Source organism: Elephantulus edwardii, unplaced genomic scaffold, assembly GCF_000299155.1.
Source record: "Elephantulus edwardii isolate Elephantulus edwardi_28Jun2011 unplaced genomic scaffold, EleEdw1.0 scaffold00302, whole genome shotgun sequence".
NCBI lineage: Eukaryota > Metazoa > Chordata > Mammalia > Macroscelidea > Macroscelididae > Elephantulus > Elephantulus edwardii.
In genome coordinates this window covers 2050528-2056591 of record NW_006400052.1, presented here as the reverse complement: position 1 = coordinate 2056591, position 6064 = coordinate 2050528, and positions in this window count along the sequence as shown.

The following is a 6064-nucleotide window of genomic DNA, read 5'->3' as shown; positions in this document are numbered from 1 at the left end:
AACAATCACCTCCTGTGGGATTTGTAGCCTCTGAAAACCCGCTGGAGGATCAGCTATGAGTCAGTTCCCCCTCGTATATAGCAGCAACAACTTGTCAACAATGGAATCCAATAAGAACCTATTAATAATGGAATCATGCTCCTTTTGTACTTTGTGTCTAGCTTCTTTCACTTAAGCATGACATTTTCAAGGCTATTCCATGTCATAACATGCATCAGGATTTACTCCTGTCTACAGCTCAATAATATTCCAGTGTGTTTATATCTCACATCTTGCTTGTCCATTTGGCTCTTAATGGCCACTTGGGTTCTTTTCACACTTCAGCTGTATGATAATTCTGCAGTGGACATATCTGTACATGTATCTCTTTGAGTCTCTGCTTTCAAAATTTTGTGTGAATATCTGGGTTTTAGTGGAAGATGAATGAAGACTGTTTGCCACATGGGGATAGATTGCCCAAAGGAAAACATGGCTGATGAGAAAAGTGTGTGCGATGCCTAGTGGACAGGTGGGGAGGCCTGCGATGATGCATGAGATGGGGGCTGGTCTGAGAGGAGCTCTGGCGACACAGTGTTTTCAACGCAGAGGCAAATGGCAGGTCCCTCCCATGTCCCCTCATGTCTCACCACCTAGACTCACCAACCATCATTCATCCAGCACATTTATCAAGTGCCCACTGGGAACCCAGCGTTGTACTGCAAGTTAACTGTCACATATTGTTGTGTACCATCGAATTAGAACCAACCCATCGCTGACCCTCTGGTGAGTTTTCAGACAGTTAATTGAATGGGAAGAGATTGCCCCTCCCATGGAGCATCTGGTAGATTTGAACCACGTGCCTTCGAGATTGTAGCCCAGTTTCTTACCACTAGGCCACCAGAGCTCCCTATATTAAAAAATATAGGATAACTTTATAAAATAAAAAATGGGAAGAATCACATGCTATTCAGAATCATAGCCTAGTAAAGATAATACATAATTATTGGGAGTTGCATTTCAAACTTGTTAAAGAAAAAATGAAGGGAAAAAACACCAACAAAAAACAACTCAACAAAATGTGTCATTTCCCACACAGGAAAAAAATGATACCGTTATTCAGTAAAATTCAAGTGAGATTGAGTATCAACTTCTGGCAATTATCCATCAGGTTTCCCAGGCTGGTTCGATTCAATCTGTCAACCTCATAGTTAGTAGCCCAACAGTCAACTTAGTATGCTAACAAAAACAAAACAACCCTTCTTCATTGACTGGGAACCAACTTAAAGCTGTCTCTTGAGTGGGTTTCAGAGGTGGTGAATCTTGTGGGAGGAGATTGCCTATCTGCTTCTCTGGTGTTCCAGCCACCAGAAAGGAGTGGCCTCTGGATTACCAAGGACACTTGTATGGACAGTGCTTCTTAAATCATTCAGACTACATTGAAAATGTTTACTGACAATTAGTTCTCATTTTTAAAACTAAGCATTAATGAGGATTGATGTGTCAGAGGCAGTGAAATTGGGTCAGGAGCATTGTAGGATACAGGGTGCAACACTAAAAAAACCAAAGCAAAGCAAACACTTCATTGTCATCGGGTCAAAATCAACTCACAGTTGGTCCTTCTTTGGTAGGCTTCCGACCTGTATGGAAGGAGATTGCCCATTTTCTCCCTTAGAGTTGGATTCAACCGGTCAGAAAGGCTCCGCCTTAGTTCTGCAGGGATGGCATCACCAGAGCACTGCAAAGTAGCAACAGAAAGGAATGTACCCTCCATCAAGCTTTGTGAATCTTTTCCAGTAGGAAACTGACAGTTTTCTACCACGGAGTAGCTGGTGGATAAGAAAGATGGCTTTGTGGTTGGTAGTCCAACACTTAGCATGCTACATGTATAAATATGGTGGCTGCCAATCACGTGCCACTGCTGAGGCCTTGAAAGGTGGTTGGTTCAAAATGAGAGGAACTGAAAGTGCAAAGGGAGCCCTGGAAGTGTGGTGCATTAAATGCCATTCAGTTAGTCAACCTAAAGGTTGACAGTTCTAATCCACCAGCCACTCTACAGTAGAAAGACATGTAGTCCCCTTCCATAAAGATTCACAGCAGACACCCATGAAAGAGCGATAGATTTTGATGGAGTGAGCGTGAAATCCACACTGTTTCCAAGAGAGCCTGGAGAGGGTGGGAAAGCTATTGTTAATAGTTTTTCAATTACTGAACAACAACAATTTTTCTATTGATTCTGGATTGAAAGGATATTTTCTACCTATTGAGTTAGATGATTATTATTTAAAAAAATCATTTCACCTGGCTTTAGTTCTGGGGGAGACGCACCCATTTTTAAAAATCTAAAATTAAAAAAAAAACACACCAAAACACCAAAAACCTCTATTTGCCGTTAAGTCTGAACCAACTGGTAGCTGACCCTCCAGAAGTCTTTGTGAGGCTCTAAATCAAGCAGGAAGAGCTTGTCCATCCTTCTCCCTTGGCGCTGCTGGTCCCACTGAGGGACAGGGACGTCACTGTCAGGCTAGCAGCACAGCACCCTGCAGGGTGGGCGCCAGACCTCCCTTTTAAATTATGCTGTTGTGATTGGCCCGAGTGGGAACCAACTCAGAGCTGACTGTGCCGTGGGTTTTCAGAGGCTGGTGATGCAGACTGCCTGCTTTGGAGTGAGCAGGGCAACGCTTTGCCACTGGGTCACCAGACCTTCCTGCGATCAGTGGAAAACTTAGTTCCATCAGCAGCTGACAGTTTGTTTCTGCTGAGCTCTGGGTGCTGGACCACGTAGGCAAGACACTGCCCTCTCTGAGCTCACTCTCATGGGAGAGGCAGGTGACACACAAGTGAAACGAGGGCTGATCAGGAAACTCTCCAAGAGTATTAACACCTTGAAGCTGATAAAACAGAAGACTAGACCAGTCCAGAGGGTACTAACATAGGGAGCATGCACAAGCTGGACCTTGCTGGGGAATGGGGAGGAAATGGCCCTTGAAAGTCTAAAGGAAGAGGATTTCAGCTAGAGAAAGCATCAGGTGCGAATGAGTGTGGATCTGCTCCATCACAAGGCAATCCTCATAACAGGGGTGCGGTGAAGAGCACCTGCAGAAGGTGACTCTGGGGAGATATTGGGGAGGCCACATGACACAGGATCTTCAGGTCGGGGTGTGGAATCACAGAAGGATTCTGAGCAGAGAAAGGATTGAGTTCAGGTGTGAAGGCTACATATATCCTTTTGGGGCCTTTCAGGGCCTGAACTTGAGGTGGAGATCAGGCAGAGATGAACCCTGAGGCCGAGGCTGGGACAATGAGGATAGAGAGGAGAGTGAGCGCTTCGTGGCTAACCTGTTGTGGAGTTGTTAGAATAGTGCACTTCCAGAAGCTGCCACCAGAGAGCGGACGAGTGCTTCCTCTGGGATTTCTCCAGCCGAGGGAGCTGGAGACCACCACCTCGGAGGACCTGGGCTGAGCTAGCACCTGGAAGGAGTGACAGGAAGAGTCTGGTTACCTAGGTCTACTCAACCTCACTTTGATGGCCTAGTGGTAAGGAGCTACACAGCAAATCCAGAGGTGCTGGTTGTAGTGTACCTACAGTCGGAACCGATCCGTAGCTGACCCGCCCGCGTGTTTTCAGAAGCAGTTAATCTGCGGAGAGGAGACTACCCATCCTTCTTCCGTGGAGCAGCTGGTGGATTCGAATCACAAGCCTTCGAGATTGCAGAGCACCTTCTTGTCACTAGGCTACCAGAGCTCTGATGACCTGGTGTAGGGATATACATGGGCAACCCAAAGACATGGTTCAAATCTATCAGTTGCTTTGGAAGAAAAAGATAGGCAGTCTCCTCCCATGCAATTTACTGCCTCTGAAAACCTGCTGGAGGGTCAGCTATGAGTCAGTTCTGACTCCACAAGAAGTGGTCCTGTACAAGATGACAGGGCCTGAGACTCCCTGGAACTACTTTTGGGTTTTAGACCAGACATGTGGCTTGAGGAAACGGAAATTTGAGATCTGTTACAAACTATGAGGTGGCAGAGGCCATTGTGTGCCGTCAAGTTGGAAATGACTCATAGCGTAGTTTGCATCAGGTTATCAGAGGCTGTAAATTACATGGGAAGAGATGGCCCATCTTTTTCCCACAGAGCACCTGGTGGATTCAACCCGCATACCTTTGAGTTGTCAGCACAACTATCCAGCTTTGGGTGACAATATTTGGATTCTCAAAATTTGGATATCTATGTGAAAAATTTGAATATACTCAGAGTTCTGGGCCCTAGCGTGGGCTAGCAAGTCATGGTGTACCTTGGCTGGAGAGCCCTCTGGGCTCCGGTTATGTACCTCGAGGCCACAGACAGCAAATGCTGTTGAGCTTAAAGGCTGAGTGAGCTGGAGGTCCAACAGGTAAGGACAGAACATGGGGTCCTGCTACCTAACTGGGAAAACAATTGGGAGGTCTCATTGCTTGGTACCAGTGACTGGGGGTCCATGTATATAGAAACTGGGATATTCAGTTGGTCAGTTTGAGGAGTGTCTTATTTAATTTGGGGCTGAGGACATGGGGGGTTAGACCTCAAGTTTGAAGTGATGGATTAGGGATCCTTTTGTCTGGGTCATTTGAAGTGTCAGAGACTGGAGATCTCATCTAGGTTGGAGTTGTGGAGGATCTGGTTGGCGTATAGATGGCCAAGACCCTTCTTGGGGATATCAGATGTGGGGCATAGTCTTTTTGGAACGACGAATGGCAGTTTCATGAATAGATTAAAGCATCAAACATTCAAATTTGAGGTAGTGGGTGGAGGGTGCAATGGCTAGCTCGCTGTTGTGTGTTTGGTGCCGTTGAGTCAGCCATGACACACAGCAACCCTGTGAAAACCAGATATGAAGTTTGCCTTAGCTGGCACCGTCCTCCACCACGCTCGACTCAAGTTCATTGTGACAGTCCCTCTCCTTGAAGGTCTTTCTCTCTCTCACTGACCTTTCCCAGCATGGTGCCTTTTTCTGAGGACCAGCCCCTCCTGACAACACACCCAAAGTATCTCAGACAAAGTTTCGTTGTCCTTGCCTCTAAGGAGCACTTTGGTTGCTTCTTTGGTAGTCCATGGGAAATTTCATACCCTTTGCCCACCACTATTCAAAGGCATCAAGTTTTCTTTGATCTTTATTCATTTTCTAACTTTCAGAAGCATAAGAAGTATTTGAAAAGACCATGGCTTATTGCAAGTGTACCTTCATCTTTAAATCTGTATTCTTGTTCTTTGGTATTTTAGAGAGATCTTCGATTTCCCCAACACATCACATCCTTTGATTTCTTGACTGCTGCTGTCATGGATGTCAATAGGGGATCCACGTAAAATGAAATCGTTGGCAACTTCCATCTTTTCACCATGCATCATGATGTTGCCTATTGTCCCACTGGTGAGAATTTTTGTCTTCTTGATGTTGAGATGTAGTGTATATTGAAGACTGTGTAGTCTTTGATCTTCTTTAGTAAGTACTTCAGGTCTTCACTCTCTGCAAGCAAAGTGTGTCATCTGCATTACACAAGTTTGGAGTCACAGAATTGGGTGTCTCATGGACTCTTTGGGGACATCAGAGACTTGACTTGTGGCCTAGTTATCTTGTTTGGAGTGTCAGAAACCACATAATCGATTGTTTTGGTTGAAGTAATAGAGCGCATGAGACTAGTTATCCATTTTGAGGTTAATGATACTGTGTATCGTGGTTTTGGTTGGGGTGAGATGTTGGGTGGTCATTTTGCTTGTTTGTGGTTGTTGATCCTATAGATCTGATTCTTAGTGGGAATGATAGAAACTGGAACTAGTTGGGGGGGGTGACAGACTGGCTGGGCAGTTTCTGGTTGAATAATTTCAGATGCCAGAATCACCTATAGTCTGGCTCGGACCACAGAGATGTGGATGATGCCTGAGATGATTGAGATTTCTGAGATTCCAGGGTTTCTTTTTCCAGTAAGAGGTGCTGGAGACTGGGAGTACAGATGTCTAGTCTAGGATATCAGAAATAAGGGTTCACTGCCTCAAGTATTGAGGTAACAGAGCCTGGGAGAATCTCTGTTTTATGAGACAAGTTTGGGATCTA